An 18704-nucleotide genomic window follows, 5' to 3' on the forward strand; every position below is an offset into this window, starting at 1 on the left:
TTTTCTTCAAAATAAAGTAATGAATTAAAACTTCCCGCAAGTGCTCTTTTTTTGGCACGAAATTCGACATTTTTAAGCATAAAAATTTCTATGATGTTAACACCTTCAGAAAATTTGACATATGAAGTTTTGAAGCTTTCTGCCAATACAACAAAATAAGATATATATCAAATCGCATATATATCAACATATGTGTAACTCCATCTATTGAAAAAAAATCCGCATTATTAACTGGTACAACTAGTAAATGAAAATATACATTTTTTGCTGTTTCAGTTAACAACATATGAGAGGATGTTATACTGTTATATGCCAATTGTAACAACTAATACACCAAAAGGCTGTGGGTTTGATTCCCAGTCAGAGTACGTACCTAGGTTGTGGGTTTGATCCCAAGTTGGGGCGTTTACAGGACAACCAATACATGTTTCTCACTCACATCGATGTTTGTCTTTCTCTCACTCCCCTTCTTCTCTCTCTAAAAAAATCAATGAAAACATATCCTCAAGTCTTAGATTATAAACATCTTGGGGACAAGAACCACTCTTGAACTTACTCCCAGAATATAGCACACTCTTCTATATAGAAGAAGGAATATTAACTATAAAATATACACAGTTGGTCCATTTTTAGGATAAGGAAGCATGATTTTGTTTCATGGGTATTTTATTTTTCTTCTTTAAACTAAAGGGGTTGCTTGTCCTAATAGTATCAGACTCACATATAGAAAGACAATTTATCTAGAATGTGCAAGCAAAATCTTTCCTCTCCAAAGAGCTAGAGGACCAGCAAACATAGGATGATTCAGTTTAGTAGATTTTGATATTGCATATTTTCTTTAGTTAGAGACAGATTTGGCCGCTCCCCCCTCTCTTTTAATGATTTGCTGTGAATAAATCCTTGAAGAATCATATAACCCATGCCCATCCTCAAAATACACCAACTCTTCCATTAAGTCCAGGAAGAGAATCCATTATCCTAGTCTACTTATATATAATGGTAAAGGCTATCAAAACACGAGCCAGTGTTCACAATGCCTAATAAGAACCTTACTAAAATAGTTTCCTCTCTTTTGCTACTTCATGTGAGAGAGAGGACATCTGATCATGAGCCAAAATCTCGTTGACTTGAAGAGCAATCCTTGTCAGGGGTCTCAGGTCAGGAATCGATTATTACTGCTACATCTGTGGCAGGCCTTCGAAAATACAAAGCCATAAAGGACAGATTAGTGCCAATTATTTTTTTAAGATAATGCTAAATGTGTTTAGGCACCAGAACTAAAATCTAAGAGTCAGAACCTAAGTCTTAAGGATCCAATTCTTGTTTTCTGTAACAGAAAAGTAAATTATTCTCCAAGTAAAACAATCTAATGTTTTCTGAATCAGTGGTTCTCAAAGTATGGAGTCCCCAAATTAGCAGCATTAGCATCACCTACGGACTGGTTAGAAATGCAAATTATCAGGCCCTATCCAAGACCTACTAATGAAGAAACTGGGGGTGGGCCCCAACAATCATGTTTCACAGGCCCTCCAGGAGATTCTGGTGCACAGTAAAATTTGAGAACCACTGCTCTAGACTAGACCAAAGTGTGGTATGTGCATCAGGATCCCCAGAGAATTTGTTATAAATGCAGACTCTCAGGCCCCACAGACCTACTGAATCAGAAACCACATTCAACAGGATGACCAACTGATCTGTATATACATTAAAGCTTGAGCAGCACCATCAAGGATGAAACTGAGAAAATCAATAATCAAAATAAATAAATTAAATAAATAACAAGTACTTCTTCCTCATTTAATTTACTTTCCTCACTTACCACTCTCAGTACCTGGTGGGCCACGTATTACAACTTCCATCTCACGTGTGAGACACAGGAGACTGGATGATCGCCCTGATGTCACAAAGCCAGCAAGCAGAACAGCCAGGATTTAAATACAAGAAATTTGACTCTGAAATCTAGGCTCTTAGTCACCACCAATAACTATTCTGCTTATAACTCCAGTAAGGTTTTTGTTGTTGTTTTTTACCACATCACATTGCCTCTCTATTGGCAATTTCATTCCTGAGTAACCAATTTAAGCCTTTACCTAAAACTAAAAATAATATATATCCATTTTAGGTGAACAAATGTTTATTAAAGTCTGTTTTATAACAAACAACCCTGACCTTGTGGAGTTTATAGTGCTAGGCCAATAAGAGTAAGTGCTCAATAAATATTTGCTGAACCAATCCATCAGTGAATTACTTTTTTATAATATGCTAAGTGATAAGGAACAAAGATGAGACACCTGTACACTTTCTGGATATTAAGACGTTTCCTGTAAATGATGTATGCTGAGCTGAACCCATACAGAGAAGAAGGGTCAACCAGACAAAGAATGAGGGTAGGAGATCCCGGGCATGCTAAGAGCTTGGGCTTTATCACGGGATTATAAGATTCACTAAAGTACTTAAGGGGAGATATGGACTTAAATAGATATGTATGCATGCATATATACATAGTTATATATAATAAATTCAAAATATCAAGAATGAAGCCCCCAAAGCAATCAGATCTTGAAGTTTAAAACTAAACCATAGGATTTAGCTTACTATTGATCATATTCTGCTAGAGGGTAGAAATGTGTGGTTTGTAATTGTTGTCTTACCTCCCTACACCTGGGAATGAAGAGAGAGGGATTCATACCGGTTGTCTGCGGGAGGGACAAGGTCCAAAAGGAGCTGGAGGAAATGGAGATTTGACCTGGGAACCGTCAAAAAAAGAAAACGGGGAGCCCTCCCTTAGTTTTCATTATCAGCTCTTAGAAAGAATTATAGAAAATAGGAGCAGGACAGCTCAATTTGAGTGAAACATCAATTTTCTCTTTGACACCTAAGTGATACCTCATTAAGATGTCTGCCCCTGAGAATTCCCCCGAAAAGTGGAATTCTTCTTTTCTTTAGCTTTGTATGCAATTTTTAAAGTAGATTTTCTTGGAACTTTTATTAAGAATTATAGATATCCCAAGAATAATTTCCATATCTTAGTATCTCTATACAGTAATGGAAGAAAAAACCTATTGTTTTCCTTTCTCTCCTATTTTTGCTTATATCTTGTTTTATCTCAATGTATTAAATAGATAAAGTAACATCGTTTAAGAAGAAAGGGTTACTTGTATTATCCGTTGTATACATCAAGGTTTTTCTTCATCAAAGAAACTAAACTTTCCTATGTTCTTTATTAGGGCTTCAGTGTTACACACCTTCCCCTTGAGGTATTTTGTAAAGCACAAAGAGTTCAAAAGAAAAATGCTTTCATTCTCAGTTGCCCAAACCAACGGTCAGACTTGTAAGGCTTCCTCTTCAATAGGGTGTGTTGGAATCTAAACTCGTATTTGAGGCCAAGCACCCCACAGTCAGGAGTGCAGGGATGGCGTTTTTTCTTTGTCCAGACACCATCAGGAATAAGAGACATGACCTTCCCCAAAAAAAGACAGACATGACCCAAGAGATCAGGGTCACTTGTAGGTCCAGCAGAGATCAAAGCAGCCCTCCTTCAGAGGAACCTCTCAACTCCCTAGCCTGTCCTCAGAGAACATCAACAACAGTCTGTGTGAGGGCAAAAGGAAAGGAGGCGAGGGGTGGGGCGGGGGATGGCCAGTTCACTTCCTGCCAAATGACAGGAAAGCAACTAGAGAGAATGTCCACCCACCTGCAATAGCCTTGTTTGCCCTTAGTCTCTTTTCATCCCTATCTTGGCATCTCCAGTGAAAAAATAATAGGTCACCCAAATATTTTAATAAAATATTTTGCAAAAGCGGATTCAGAGTATTGGAACTACCTTAAACCAAGCCAACACAGCAACGAGAAACCCCACGTCAATTGTTCCTTATAGTAAACCTTGGTTCAAACATCAATTCTTGATATTCTTGTTATATCATAAAAGCATTAACCACATTGAAGGGAATTTTGATGAATATATGTTTAAATTATCTATAAATTCCTACCATTTTAGTACATATATTTTCATATGTATGTATTTTCTTCAGGGTTAATTATATGAGCAAGAAAGTATTTATAGACACAGTTATGGGTCTATTTTTGAAACTACCTGTGAAAATATTTTGCAAAGTACTAAAGCCAAATAAGGGGATGATCAGTTTAAACAGCATATGAAATTGTATCAACATTACACCAAAATTATTATCTATTCCAATTACCCCCAAATTTTGGAGACCTAGCAAAACTGGTTATTAATGGATTAATAAGCATTTGGTAAATGTCATCTGCTTCATTTCCCACGCTTTAGAAAACCATGTGCTTTGAGGGTGTGTGTGTTTTTTAACCTCTTAGCAGTGAGACATTTCTTGGTCATATAAACAAGTGGGTTGTTGAACAGATAATATACTAACATTTCATTTTTTAAATGCAGGGATAGTGTTTATCTCTAAGATAAGAAGTTTAAGAAATGACAATGCCATACCATGTCAAGTGGCTGATCATGTACTGTGATATTTTATCTCTATGAGCATGGCCTAAAAGTAGACTGTGTGAAACCATGAATCCTCCCCTACAATAATACTGAACATTTCAACCACCAAAGTACCACTTTGCTATTGTTCATGGCTGTTCCTTCTGCCTGAAATATTCTCCGCCTCCCAAACCCTCTCTACCATTAAATGGAAAAAGTATTTCAATTTCTGCATTTTCTGTGAAACCTTCCTTGTTCTTAGAAATTTCTCCTTTATGAGACTTAGAACTCTGTTACGCTAAGGTAAATACATGTTTTTAATAAGCTTACAAGTTTGTGTAGAAATTCTAGTTTGTGCCAAACGCTATATTCAGGATATAGAGAATATAAGTTTCTGCCTTGGGGAGCTTCTGCCTGTGAGGGAAGAGAGAGAACATCTAGCTAAAGAAATTGTAATCATGTGTGTGCCTTTCTATGCTAGAGATACTCACAGGCACGTGGAAGGAGCCCTTAACCTGGCCTGGGGCATCAGGATAACTTCCCAGAGGAGTAACACCTAAGCCTGGGAGGAAGGATTATTGTCCAGGCAGATTGGGTCATGAAGTGCGTTTCAGAAATAGAGAATCACATATCAAAAGGCATGAGACACCATGTCCAATTTCAGGAATTCAAGTAAAGTGCCTGGAATGTAAAGTGCTTTTTTAAAAAAATACATTTTTTATTGATTTCAGAGAGGAAGGGAGAGAGAAACATCAATGATGAGAGAGCATCACTGATTGGCTGCTTCCTGCACATTCCCTACTGGGGAATCAGGCCCATAACCCAGACATGTGCCCTGACTGGGAATCAAACCATGACCTCCTGTTCATAGGTCAACGCTCAACCCCTGAGCCTCACCGGCTGGGCTAAAGTGCTTTTGGGGTGGTGGGACATGAAGCTAAAGAGGGAGACAGGCCACATTGGGAAGAACCATTAGTGCCTGTATCAGTCATCTGTTGACACAATGAGACTGCCTAACAAAATATCCCTAAACTGTGAGGCTTAAAACAACAGCCATTTATAATTGCTCATAAGTCTATAGTCAGCAGGGTGGCTCTCCTGGTCTCATTTGGGGTCCTGTTATGGGTTCACTCAGCGAGATAGACCACCGACTCAGAATTTAAATTTAAGAGCCTTTATTAAGCTGGCCAGCTGACTACAGTTACAGCACCCTGCCGAAGCAGAGGCTGAACTGCAGCCCAGACTACAGGAGTTACATTTTATCATTAAATTCTGTGGAGGCCCAGAGAAAAATGTGTCTTTCAAATTCTGGGCCCCCCAATATGGAGGAAACTCTCTTTATTTATACTTTTCCAGTCCTTTGTCTCCCAAATTTGGAATGAGACTTCCGGGCCTTCTGAGAAAGAAGGCCTGCGTGCTGGGAAGGGGCAATGAGACCATATCTCAAGGCCTGGCCTGATGTCAGTACCTTCCTATCTATGTGTTTGAGGAACAGACAGCACAGCATGACCCGTCTGGCCGAAGCGCCAGATATGCAGCCCAGTACAGTCCCTTACATGTCTACAGTCAGAAGTGTGCATTGGGGAGGCACTCCAGCTGACCTTAGCTGAGCCTTCTCATGTGTTTGGGGGTTGGCTGGCTGTCAGGTGGTTTAACTGGTCTTGGCTCTTCTCCACATTCTTATCATATATCTGAAGTAGGTTAGCCTGAGCATGCTCTCATGACACACAGCGATGAAAAAGATAATATGTCCGGTCAGCATGGCTCAGTGGTTGAACGCAGGAGGTCACAGTTCAATTCCTGGTCAGGGCACATGCCTGGGTTTGGGGCACAATCCCCAGTAGGGGGCGTGCAGGAGGCAACTGATCAATGATTCTCTCTCATCATTGATGTTTCTATCTCTCTCTCTCTCTCCCTCCCTATCCTTTCCTCTCTCTGAAATCAATAGAAAAATATTTAATAAAAAAAAAAAAAGATATGGCAAAAGAGCTGACCAGCAATGAAGAAAGAGCGTATGTTTTCTGAAATGTGTAAACATATAAGACATCAAGGTAAGGGTAGTAAACAACTGTCCTCACACCTAGACATGATGCAGAAAGGCCAGCATATAAGCCATGCCCGTGCTATAGCTACTATTATGGACACGAAGAGATAGTGTTTTATTATAATGGGGATGGTGGTGTGTTTTGGTCCCTTGAAACCCTTCATTTGCGTCGCCAATAATTCTAGCTCTTGAACATGGAATACAAACAGGAGGCTGAGAACCTCGACTATAACAGAAAGCTTTATACCTTTATTGAAGATCTGGAGAATACATACAGATTTTGGTTATCTGGGCATTCTCTCTCACATGAAATATGGAATAAGGGAAAGGCTTAATTTAAGGACGGATTCTGCATCCCAGAGGCAATTTTCAGAAATGAGTAGTCAAAGTAAATTAGACCAACCCTAAAGCTGGTGTGTCTAACAAAGGACATTATATAATCTCAGATGTTCTCCTTTACTCTAATTTGTGCTTTGAGATGTAACTATCCCTCAGGGTGCCAGAAATAGAAGAGAGTGCTCAAAATTCCCAAAAGTGTTCCTCTCCTCCTGCCTCTCTATCTTCCAACTAAATTGTATCGGCAGCCCTTTTCTCCCCTGAAGGTTTTCGTCTGAACCAGATACAATGCTGGGGCCTCTCTTGGAGAAGCTTTTGCTTCAATAAATTTTATATGAGAAATAAATGTGAGAGCCTCCCGTCTCTGTCAGTCACATTCATTCAAAATAATAGCGCATGCCAGGACCGGAGGTTGTGGGGAGGAAAGGGGGGGGTGGGGGAGCGGTAATGTCATGAATTGTTTTCCTTCAGCTGGTACTGCTCAGTAACAACTGTTCATGCAAAACAAAAGATCACTTCAGAAGACCAGAGACAGACAGACAGACAGAGGCCAACAGAAAGAGATCATTATAATCATATTTTAGAGATCAAACAGCTTGAATTATGTTTGCTGGAGCCTATTTAAGTTTCCCAGTTGTTTCATATAAACATTACAATTTAACAAACCATTCCATAATAATATAGTATTAATGTAATGGCAAATGCATATAAGAGTACCTCCAAGCATCTAGCAGGTTTCTTATCTTCTATTATCTTCCCCGGTGCTGGGGAGGAAAGAGAAAAGATGTTAACACAGGGAGGCAGTATAGCACAGTGGTTAAGAGCACAGCCTTGGCATCACATCAGAATCAAGTCCCACCTTTGCCTCTTATATGTGACCTTTGGACAAGTTTCTTAATCTCTCCAAAGGCTCAGTTTCCTCAACTGTTAAATGGAGGTTGAAAATTGATCCACTTGATGATTATTGTAAGAATTAAGAGAGTGAATGCACATAAGACATTGAGCGCAGTGCCCGGACCCATAAAGAGCACTTAGTAAATGCTTGAATTTATAATCAATAAATGGATGAAGGAACAAATACTTTTTTGTAGACCTCTCATTTTCTGTCCTCATCCCATCCCCAATCTAAGCAGAAGGAGGGGAAGTTTTTGGAAGTAGCTGCAGCAAGTCATGTCAGATTGCTAAAGGAGAATGAGATGGCTCCAATATGCCCGACTCAGCTTTGCTGTTGGATCAAAGGCCTGTTACACAGCTGTGCTTGCTGCAGAGGATTCCTTCTCTCACCCTCCTTCCCCAACCCCACCCTGGGCAGGTCTCTGGTCACACAGCAGCCACCACGCCTGTCCACATGGGAGGTGAGTATTACGTGTCTGCACCCAGGTAATTCTTGGAAGTAAGGATTACACAACTTTTATGTAGAGACTCAGTCCCCTGGGGCAAAAGTCCATAGTGATAACAAGAGACAGGTGTGGAGGGCAGGGCAGAAGACTTCTGAAAAATCTTTTTTTAAATATATTTTTATTGATTTCAGAAAGGAAGGGAGAGGAAGAGAGAGATGGAAACATCAATGATAAGAGAGAATCATTGATGGCTGCCTCCTGCACACCCCACACTAGAGATTGAGCCCCAAACCCAGGCATATATCCTGACTAGGAATTGAACCATGACCTCTGATTCATAGGTCTACGCTCAACCACTGAGCCACGCCCGCACGCCCCACACTAGAGATTGAGCCCAAAACCCAGGCATATATCCTGACTAGGAATTGAACCGTGACCTCTGGTTCATAGGTCTACGCTCAACCAGTGAGCCACGCCAGCCGGGCCTTGTCTCTCTTAAAATAGAAAAAAATTATGAAGCGTTCCTAGCTTTAGATCTTAGCTATTCCCCTAAGATGTTTACTTAACTGTCTACAACTTCAAAACAACAGCAAGAATGACCACATACCACATAACCTGAAAAAAAAACAAAAAAAGGGCACATTATTTAGGTCTACGTGGACGATGAAACGCAAGAGGAATTTTACAATTACAGGTTGCCTTTGACAAAAGAACCAAACGGCCCTCTCCACGCCAAACTGATTTTAGCATTGCTTCGGCCTCAGAAGTGGGCACTGCGGTCACTTGCAATCGATTATAGACTATGTGAACGTCCACCCCAGGGGAAAAGAATCTGCTCACAGGCAAAACCGGACTGCTGCTTCTAATGCTTCCCAAAAGAATACAAAATACTTAAACATAAAGCTACTGGCCTGTGTCAAAGGTACAGGGCTGCTCAATGACACTGAGCTCAGCTAGCCTAAAGCCGCGTGAAGCACTGCACCCTGTCGGAAATTACAGCGCTGTCATTGTGTCGTAACAAGCCTCTATCTAATAATAAAGCACTGTGTTCCTGCTGAGTCTTGAACAAAAAAAAAAAAAATGAATCAGCAACTGGCTTCCTTGAAGGAAGGGGGAAAAGTGCGTCTTGGCTTCCATAGAAGAGGACATGCATTTGACCTCCTGAAGTACACATTTTGCTCATCATTTTTGAAATTCTGCCTTTCAGTGGGGGCTCCATGTGACCCAATTTGAAAATGCTTCTTATGTGCAGAAGATGGTGCCAGCTCTAGAGATTTCAGAAGGGCACTTGCTGTCTGTATAACTGGCTTAATGTACAAGAAATCCAGGTGGAGGGGGGAGGTATTGGAAACATGACACATGGGTGAGGTCGCATTTCCCTGAGCCGGCGAATGCAGAAACCTGGTGGAAATTTAGTGAGCATGTCCACAAGGTGTTTCCCCATTTTTAAGACTCAACTAGTTATATGGTAACTAAACTCAAGCACATGTGCTTAAGTACGTATAGTAAGGCAACCCTGGTGAAAATCTAGGGCAAAACAGGTTGTTATTCCGAAGGGTTGGTTGCTAGTTAGGAAAGAACAAAGATCACTATAGGTTATTCCCTGGAGTTGTATACTATGGCTGGTGCTTTAGGCTAGAGATGGCCTCAAGTTATATTTTTCCCTAATAAAATATTCTTATGGTTACCACGACCTAGCCCAACCCTGTTCTTCCACTATTTCAATACTCCGAGTACCTCTTTCAGCTTTGAAAACATAAAAACCTAATTTTTATCAGCAGAGGTATGTTCCAGATTGGTTTTGTTGCGTCTCAGACCTAGTCGCTATTAACATTTAGTTTCTGCTGGCCTCCAATCCAGAAGCTGATGTGTCCACTAGAGGGAAAAGCAAGAAATAGCTAATGGCATGGCATCTTTTGTTTTGTTTTTGCTTTTTCGGTGTATCTGTACCTTTGAGGAAATAATAATAGATATAGCTACCACTTACCAAGTGTTACGCTAGGCACCTTGCTAAAGTCTTTAAAACACGGTCGCCTTCCAGACGGTGCTGTGAGGGGAATAGTAAGATTGGATAGAGAAGAGAGGAAGAGAGGAATGGCATCACACAAATTGTTGCATTGTTGACGTCTAGCCAGAGTTAGCAATTTGTGTGGTACCCAAAGATCACAGGCATAAAAAGGCAGGGAGGAAGTTAACCAAGGTTCTCATGTAGGTCAGATTGCCTCCAGCTTAGGAAGGAATTCCAAATAAACAAACAAACAAACAAAAAAGATCTCTTTTAATCTGTCCATTTTTTAAGTAGAACCTATTCTCTTCATTTTACAGAGAAGGAATTAGAGGCGTTAAGCAATTTTCCTAGGGTCAGAGGGCTGATGAATGAGAGCACAGAGCTAAGCCAGGCTGGTTTTGACATCCATTATGCAATGCAGCCTCCCAAGGCTGTTTGTGATGGGCAAACATTACACTTACATTTCAAAGGGCAAGGAAAAGAGGGAGGTGGAAGCTGCTAACTGGGAGAGAAGCGAATGGAAATTTTTGTGCTGTTTACTCACCCACAAAGTTTACTGAGGGACATACACATTTTACGAGATCTTTACAGGGTGGCAGCACAGTGCCCGCCCTCAGGGTGCTAATGTTTTAACTGGAAAGATGCCTAAGGATCTGTCAGAGCCAAATAAGTGCTGCAATAAAGTTATACACAATTATTGTGCGTGAGAGGGTAGAGGAAGAAGGGATTTTTCCTGACAGCTTGGCAAACAGTTGGGAAGACTTGTTTTGCCTACTAATCATTACTATCACATCTGTTTTAATCTTCTTATTAAGAACATTTGGCATGTGTTTGACAAAATTAATGAATATTTATATTGAATATTTGAAGACTTCCAAGTCCATGAACTAAAAAAAAAAATTTTTTTAAAAATCTGTTTCTACATTCGCAGCTGCTTTGGTAGCAATGGAAACTGGTAAAATTTACAAAGAAATGACAAGCTATAAAGTTGAAGGTAAAGCTCAGTGGCTGAGTGAGTTGCCCAAGCTTATGCCATGAGGCAAGTGGCAAATCCACTGGTCCTAGCCCACTGTCCTTTCGTGCAACAACTTACATCCTCTCTGTTTAATTTTCAGAGTGTTTGATCAAGTTATTCTTTTTTATATGCTGGAAGGAAATGTGTTCAGTGAGGATTTACTGGTGGAGAAACTTTTAGAAATTTCCTACTGTCAAAGATGCAAATATTAAAACGTTATGAAAGGATAACCTAAACCACTTGAGCATCTGAAAACTTTCTTTTCATTTTGGTCCTGGGGCAACATGAAAATTATATGCTTTTGTAGAAAATTCTTTGGGTTTTAACCTCAGAAATGTGTGAGTGTTAAAGATTGTCTTTGTTTTGGAACTTGTGGATGATAGGAGATGATCTGGGACAATTTAGGGATATTCATATAAAAGTATAAACTGCATAAACCTCTGTATCATTTTTGTTATAGAGACTGGCTTTCTTTTTTCTGCATATTTCCCCTCAATTTAATTCATGAGACTTTTTTAAAGCTCCTTTTTCTATACTTTTCACTATTAAAAACACTCTTTTTTTTTCATTCTCCTCCTGTTGATAATTTTTCCACTTCTCATTACTGAATTATATAATGTTTTCATTACATCTCAGCACTTGGCATGAGGTTGTTTACATCAAATCCACTTACCCATACTTTAGAGATTGATATTGTGCTCTTTTAGTAACGACAGGAATGTAGCCAGAACACATACTCCTCATATAATCTGCTCACTCCCATAATTGGAAAAAATCCTATTCTGAAATGTTATCTATTGGGAACCGGGCAACTTTTAAACCCTATAAAGTGCATTTGCTAGAATTGTAAACAATGGAATCTTAGACCATTAGCCATTGAAGAGGCCTAATTTTACACAAGAGGAAACAAAAGCCTGGAGATCTAATAATCTGCTCACTCCCATAATTGGAAAAAAAAAAATCCTATTCTGAAGTGTTATCTATTGGGAACCCGGCAACTTTTAAACCCTAAAAAGCACATTTGCTAGAATTGTAAACAATAGAATCTTAGACCATTAGCCGTTGAAGAGGGCTAATTTTACACAAGAGGAAACAAAAGCCTGGAGATCTTTGTACAAATTGGTTTCTTTCACCTGCTAGCGATATGACTTATAGAACCTAAAGTAAAAGATGTGGTGTCATTACATCATTGATTAAATGAGTAACGCATGCTTCCTTGGTTGATTTGGTTTTGGAGGTATGTATTATAATGCGGGAGGAGTTGGGAATGCCTTTGGGCCCTTCTGTCCTTTAGTTTATAAACATAGAATCACTGGTTTAAAAAAGAAGAAGAAAAGAACAAATGTACAGCATTTTTCCCCAGCTGCGTGGGCTCTTCTACATGAAGCCGGGTTATAGGACAGCAGAATCACCTTAGAAACGCCCTCCAAGTTAGTGATATGTTATTCCTAGTTGCTTCAAGAGTGGACATGAATAAAAGGTATGGACCTATGTTTACCTGCTAGAATATGCATCAGATGTGTATGGCTCTTTTTGACTATCTCTGCATTGAAGAACAAGAGAGCCAAGTCCAACCTCAGGTCATCTGTCTGTGATACGTCATGATTTTCCGATGACGGCAAATCCACAAAGCAAGTTCCAATCTATGATCTGACAGAGAAAAGGGTTTTGTTCCAGGTGAATCATGACTATTTCAATAACAACATTTGGAATGTTATTTCTGCAATGTATTAATCATATTATTTTATGAGATGTTAAATCTAGAAGAAGATATATTCCCCTCTTTCCCAAATAAGATGATTCTCTTTTCTTTTTTGACTCTGCTACTTACCAAGTGTGTGTGAATTTGGGCAGTTTCCTTACCCTTTGAGTCTGTTTCCTCATCTACAAAAATGGAATAAGGATACCCTCTTCACAGAGTTGTGGTTGATAATGAGAAATTATATAATATGCTTATAAGATAGAAGGTACTTAATAATGTTACCTCACTTCCTTCTCCACTCTTCTATATCCTTGTCCTATTTCTTCAGAAATATAATTTAATACTTTATAATATCTTTAAAGTATAATGACTTTAATCACATTTTAAAATTTTTCATTGAGGTAAATTTATGTACAATAAAGTATATAAAGTGCACAAAAAAGACAATTTTTATGTGTTTACACCCATGTAATCAGCAGCCAGAGCCAAACATAGAACATATATAGGCCCCCAGAACATTACACATGCCACCTCCAATTAATACCTAATCCAGAGGTGACGATTATTCTGACTTCCACAGTTATCACTCATCTCAAATATTTTTAAATAATAGAAAAAAATAAATGATAATATATCCATACCCAGGAATTATTTTTAAAATGCAATAGTTCATGCATTCTAATGTGGAAAGATTCCAAAATACATTGTTCTGTATAACTGAAAATTAATAACAGAAGTGATCATAAAAAGAATGACAGATGGAGAGGAGAAAAGAAATATTATAAGTAAAGCTATTCTGAGTTTTTGAAATCCTTACCAAGTGTGGCCTCCCTTAATGACAGAGGAAGCATCCACAGTGAAGTCAGCCACCAACCACCTAAAGTGGAAGAAAGCAGGCAGCACTGTGGGACCATATATTTACCGCAGCAAATGCACTCCTCTCCCTCTAACTCGGACACCACCACTTCCTGCGCTGAGACTCCTTCTCGCAGTACTTGCCAGGCCCCGCCTTCCCTATCTCCATCCAAAGAGCATAGATGAAAGGCAGGGAACCCTGGGCACCCCACTGTGGTTTATAAGACTCTTCCTAAAAGTCACAACCCAAGTGGATTCTTGCTATGCCATAATATGGGCACCCCACTGCGGATTATAAGACTCTTCCTAAAAGTCACAACCCAAGTGGATTCTTCCGGGATGTGGCGAATAAATGTAGCTGCAAAGAGCATGTTAGTTGGTGTTAGCCAAAACCAATGTAAAGGGGCAAAGCTTTGTCTCAGAAAATCCCGAACCTATCTAATTTGCTTCTATACCTTCAGACTAAATTTTTGTTAATAACTGGATTTAGGTAGTCAACAATGAAATGATTTCAAAGAGTAGCTGGTTTGTTTTCAAAACAATCCAAAAGCTAGTATTTGAAAAGCACCTTCGTTCTTCCTTTGCAGGTAAATGTGAATGAGTGGGCACACCCACAGTTGTGCATTAATCGTTTCCTCTACAATTACCAGCAAGAGCCTTGAAAGCCTCCTTATTAATAATTCTCACAGCCCCGAACCTTCTAGAGTGCTATGTAAGCTTCTCTCCTCTTGTCCTGTTATTTATGGAGATGGGAAACAACCGGTGTCTTTTTGGTAATGACCCTTCAACTCTGTTAGACCTTTATTCTCTGAGCTAAGGAGCCCACAGCTTGTTGGCCTTTCCTCTTAGCCCTTATTTTCTAAGCCTTAATTACATTTTTGCTCTTCTCTGGAGTTCTGCCAGTACCCCACATCCTCCTTAAAGGGGAGACACAAAGTAGTCACAGTTGGGGTCAGACCAGTGCTGGGAAAAGCTGACAGGCCACTTCCTGCCCTTTGCCTTGCATGCATCCCACTATCTTGTTGGCTTTCTAAGTAAACAGCATTTGTTTAGCTAACTCTAACAGGGCTGCCACACTGGCTTAAAGTCAACCTGGCCCCATCTGGCATGGCAGCTTTTGGGTTTTGTCCTGTAAACTTGTTGCACTTACCCCCTTGAACTTTATCGAATTCAAAATATTGTACCCAGCAAAGTTTCTGGGTCACTTTGCATTTGATCCCTACTTTCTCACTTCCTCACAGAAGATTTTGCAAACACAGGAAGTGCCTTCCCAGAAGCCAAGCCATTGATCAAGATTTACCAGGATTTTTTTTTTCTGTCTCCCCCGAGCCATTCACAAGGCAAGTGCTGACAATAAGGTGATAATAACCACCATTTATGTAGATATTATGCTAGGAAATTTTACATGCATTAATTCATTATCTCCTCACAACAGCCATATGAGGCAGATCTTATTACCCGCATTTTATGGAAGAGGAACCTGAAGTTAGCTAATTTAAGGAATGTGTTATGGCCACAGGATTCAAACTCCGGTCCCTCTGACTCCAGAATGCACTGGACCGCAATGCCAGGAAACCAGTGCTCACTGGCATTTGGGTGTAACTCACTAAGCAAATATGACCCTGCCTATAAAATATATGTATGAGTTATCCTGAAAGTCAATAGCAAGCATGGGTGCCTGACAGACTTAGGAAAAGGGAAAGGGATGAAAGTAAAAGAGAAGGCCAGACAGACAGGATGGGAAAGAGAGGGCACAGTGGAAGGTCATCCAAACCTGTCTCCGGTGACCCTCTGGGAGGCTCCCGAACACCTGATTCTTTCTGATCATGAAAGCAATAATGTGGGGCAGAGACCAATTGTTCAGTGGCCCTGACAGAGTGTGGCACATCTCCTACATTTCCTTGGACACTAACAAAGAATTACCCAACTGAGGACCAGAGAAACAGGAGATTCCCTGATGAGATCCATTTATTTAATCGGGTCTTGCAACTGTTAATCTACTACTGACTGTTCAGAGGAGATAAACATTATTTGTCCTATGAAGTCTGTTACTGCTTTACCAACAAAATGAATTTCATGATTAAATGGAATCGAAACAGGGGGAGTACTTGAAAGCCATTTGTCTATATGTGCCAATAAAGCTGTACAGACATGTGAAAACCTAGAGAGAGGCAGTATGGGAAATGGGGGGAGGGGCATCTTTCAAATGATACCATCTGAATGTTTTATTACAAGATGTTTGCATATTATATACATTAATTTTTTAAAAAATAGATTGTACTTAACATACCATATGCCCAAAACTCGTTTTAAGAAATTTTATTGTTTAAATAGAAAAAAAACTAACTTCTGTGGGCAAAATATTAAATAAAATACAGTAAAATAATATAAAGTAAAATTTAGTAAGAAATGTGGATTTGGGGAAGGTTATCTTTTAGAAGTAGATTCTCTGAAATCAATTTTTAAAGCGCCTAAGCAGAAATGGAATTCTTAGTTCTCGATCGATATCAATTCTACAAGCCCAGTATGATTAGGAAGAGTGACCCAAATGTCAAACTTTCCCTCAAGAATTTGATGAACTTTCTCTACTTTTTTTTAATTCCTATTTCTTAATACCATTTCTGACTAAAGTTGGACCCATACTAAATTAAATAAGAATTACTTCAAAAATGTAATACTACTTTCATGAATTTTCTAACAATCTTAACCTTACCTGTCTCAGAACACAATTTTACAGAGACCTGACAAGCTTATCAATACGTATTTAAAGGTTGACCATCAGAGAACTTCTATCATGCAGCTGTTCTGATTTAGATGTTTCTCTTATGAAATCAGTACATTTGTTGAACTTTTTAAACAAAAGGGTTTCAGGATTTCTCAATAGTCCTTCTAAGTCTGCTTGCTTTTGTATCCCGCTAGTTTCCAAATTAAATCCATTTCAATCACTGCCTGACCAAAGTTTAAACTTAAAAGTAGACTCAACAGTTAATCAATGGGTTGATCTGCTGATGCAGTAGAGTGTAGTTAGGCCTGACCAGAGGGCATCCTGCTAAAACAGTCAACAACGTGTTTTTGATATAATTCAGCACAGAGAATCTAACCTGGCAGTAAAACTGCATCATATGAATTAAGTGATATTCAGGACCTAGATAAATGTTTGTTGAAATTGATATCGAATCAAATCTCTAAGTTCCTCCATTATATGATATGATAACAGTCATTTGTAAATAGTTTACTAATAGGTCTACAATTAAGGCACAATCTGTTTTTCTACAGTAGAGTTCCTTTAAAACAGCAGTATTTATTATTAGGTAGTATTTTGAAAAACAGTAAATATATTAATCTAGAATCTCAGCCAAATCTAAGGTTGTCTGAGTTAATGGCTGTTTCTATGTAGGAAAAGTTTCATAGTAAGAAGAAAAAATGTATATATAAATTGTTGTATGCAGCCTATATGGAATTACCTTAATTTAAACATGATCAAAATAGACCACCTCCCGGTTGACTCTGCATCAGTTTTTTAATTTGTAAAGATGGTGTTAGAAGAAATTTAAATGGCAAGCATCTATTCTCAGTTTAGTTCTTCTAAACTTTATTTGCCTGGATTATCTGCAGGCTCAAAATGTTTGGGGATCTTTCACTATGGCTTTGAGAAAATCATGTAGCCAATTTGAGTTCACAACAAATTTTCCGCATCCGATAGTAACTGAAGAATGCCAGTAAAACACCAAACAATTTGGCATCAGATGCGTTCCAAAACTCCCATTTCGAAATTAAAGGCATCCTCAAACCACTGAACCAAGGCCAAGGAGGCCAGGCAAGTAACATCATTAACATCTAATGGAAAGCAACAGGGCAGAAAGAACTGCATTTCCTTACTTCTCTGCTAGAATGTGATGAACAGTCATGAGGAGTATATTTTATAGTGTTTGCGCCTTATCTTTCCCTGCTTGGCTCACAGGTATCCTCTGAAACAGATGCAAGGCATCAATCAGCAAGTGTTTGGAGTGTCTTGAAGTCAACACCTAGGCAAGCATGCCACCTAGGGTAGAGGTCTGTATATAAACATAACAGACAATGAGGCAGAGTGATTTCAATGGTCCCAGGCTGAGTCCCAGCCTCACTACAATGGCAGGGAATGGTCAGGGACCAAGCAGCTTGGCTACAAATTGCTGGAAGGCAGTGCAGCTCATGGTAGAAGGGGAGGGCCTTGCAGCCAGCTAGTTTGCATCCCAGCTCGGACACTTCCTAACCAGATAAACTGAGCAATTTCCTTCACTGCTCTGAGACTCTGCTTTCTTGTTTGAAAAGAGTGATATTTCATAACATCCATCTCAAAGTGTTGTTGCAAATATCAATGAATGCTTATAAAGCATGTACAACAGTAGTTAGCATAGTTGGCATGGAGAGCATGCTGTTAATGTTCGCTATTCATCATTAAAACTAAGTATCCATTGTCACTATAACTCTCAGGATGGTTTAATTCATAGATTTATTATGCTTGATTTCCAAGGCTCTAGTCTCTCCCTTCTCTGAACCACCTTATTATGTATGTCTGCCATGTTAAGCTTTCTAGAAAGTCTCCTCCATCATTTCACTTTCCTGCTCAAAAGAATTCAAGGACTCCCTACATCCAAGAAAATGTCTCAACTCCTCAGTCTACCTAGCAAAGCTGCCTATACAGTCTGGTTCCAATCTGCTTTACCAGCCTTCTACTCCAACTTGGCATCAGCCATCTGATACATATTTCTACTTCGTGTTTCGTACATACACTACTAAGTACGCAATATGTGGTTGGTACCTCTTTGCTGATCTTATTTTTGCTCCTGCAGCCTGGAGTATAAATGTTATGTCTGACTGCGGCAGAGGATCCTGAGGCTGTGGTCTAACCAGAGAAAGGTTTGCACAGAAACTCCAGTCTCATCACAGTGCATCCTGGGAAACTTGGCAA

The 18704-nt window shown here is 39.4% G+C and overlaps 1 long non-coding RNA gene across 5 annotated transcripts; it reads right to left on the reverse strand.

Annotated features, from left to right (window-relative positions):
* Positions 1 to 379: 379 nt before the first annotated feature.
* Positions 380 to 13849, reverse strand: LOC102255509. Of its 5 annotated transcripts, XR_001363681.1 has the most exons (7): positions 13716 to 13849; positions 12695 to 12846; positions 8781 to 8788; positions 7551 to 7597; positions 2652 to 2746; positions 1820 to 1894; positions 380 to 478 (listed from the first exon to the last, which is right to left on the reverse strand). It is a non-coding gene; the product is annotated as an uncharacterized LOC102255509 (long non-coding RNA). The 5 variants fall into 5 exon arrangements; XR_314054.1 differs by lacking the exons at positions 1820 to 1894; positions 2652 to 2746 and adding an exon at positions 1054 to 1195; XR_314053.1 differs by lacking the exons at positions 1820 to 1894; positions 2652 to 2746; positions 8781 to 8788 and adding an exon at positions 1054 to 1195.
* Positions 13850 to 18704: the final 4855 nt, after the last annotated feature.

The sequence above is a fragment of the Myotis brandtii genome, unplaced genomic scaffold (genome assembly GCF_000412655.1).
Source record: "Myotis brandtii unplaced genomic scaffold, ASM41265v1 scaffold43, whole genome shotgun sequence".
Classification (NCBI taxonomy): Eukaryota; Metazoa; Chordata; class Mammalia; order Chiroptera; family Vespertilionidae; genus Myotis; species Myotis brandtii.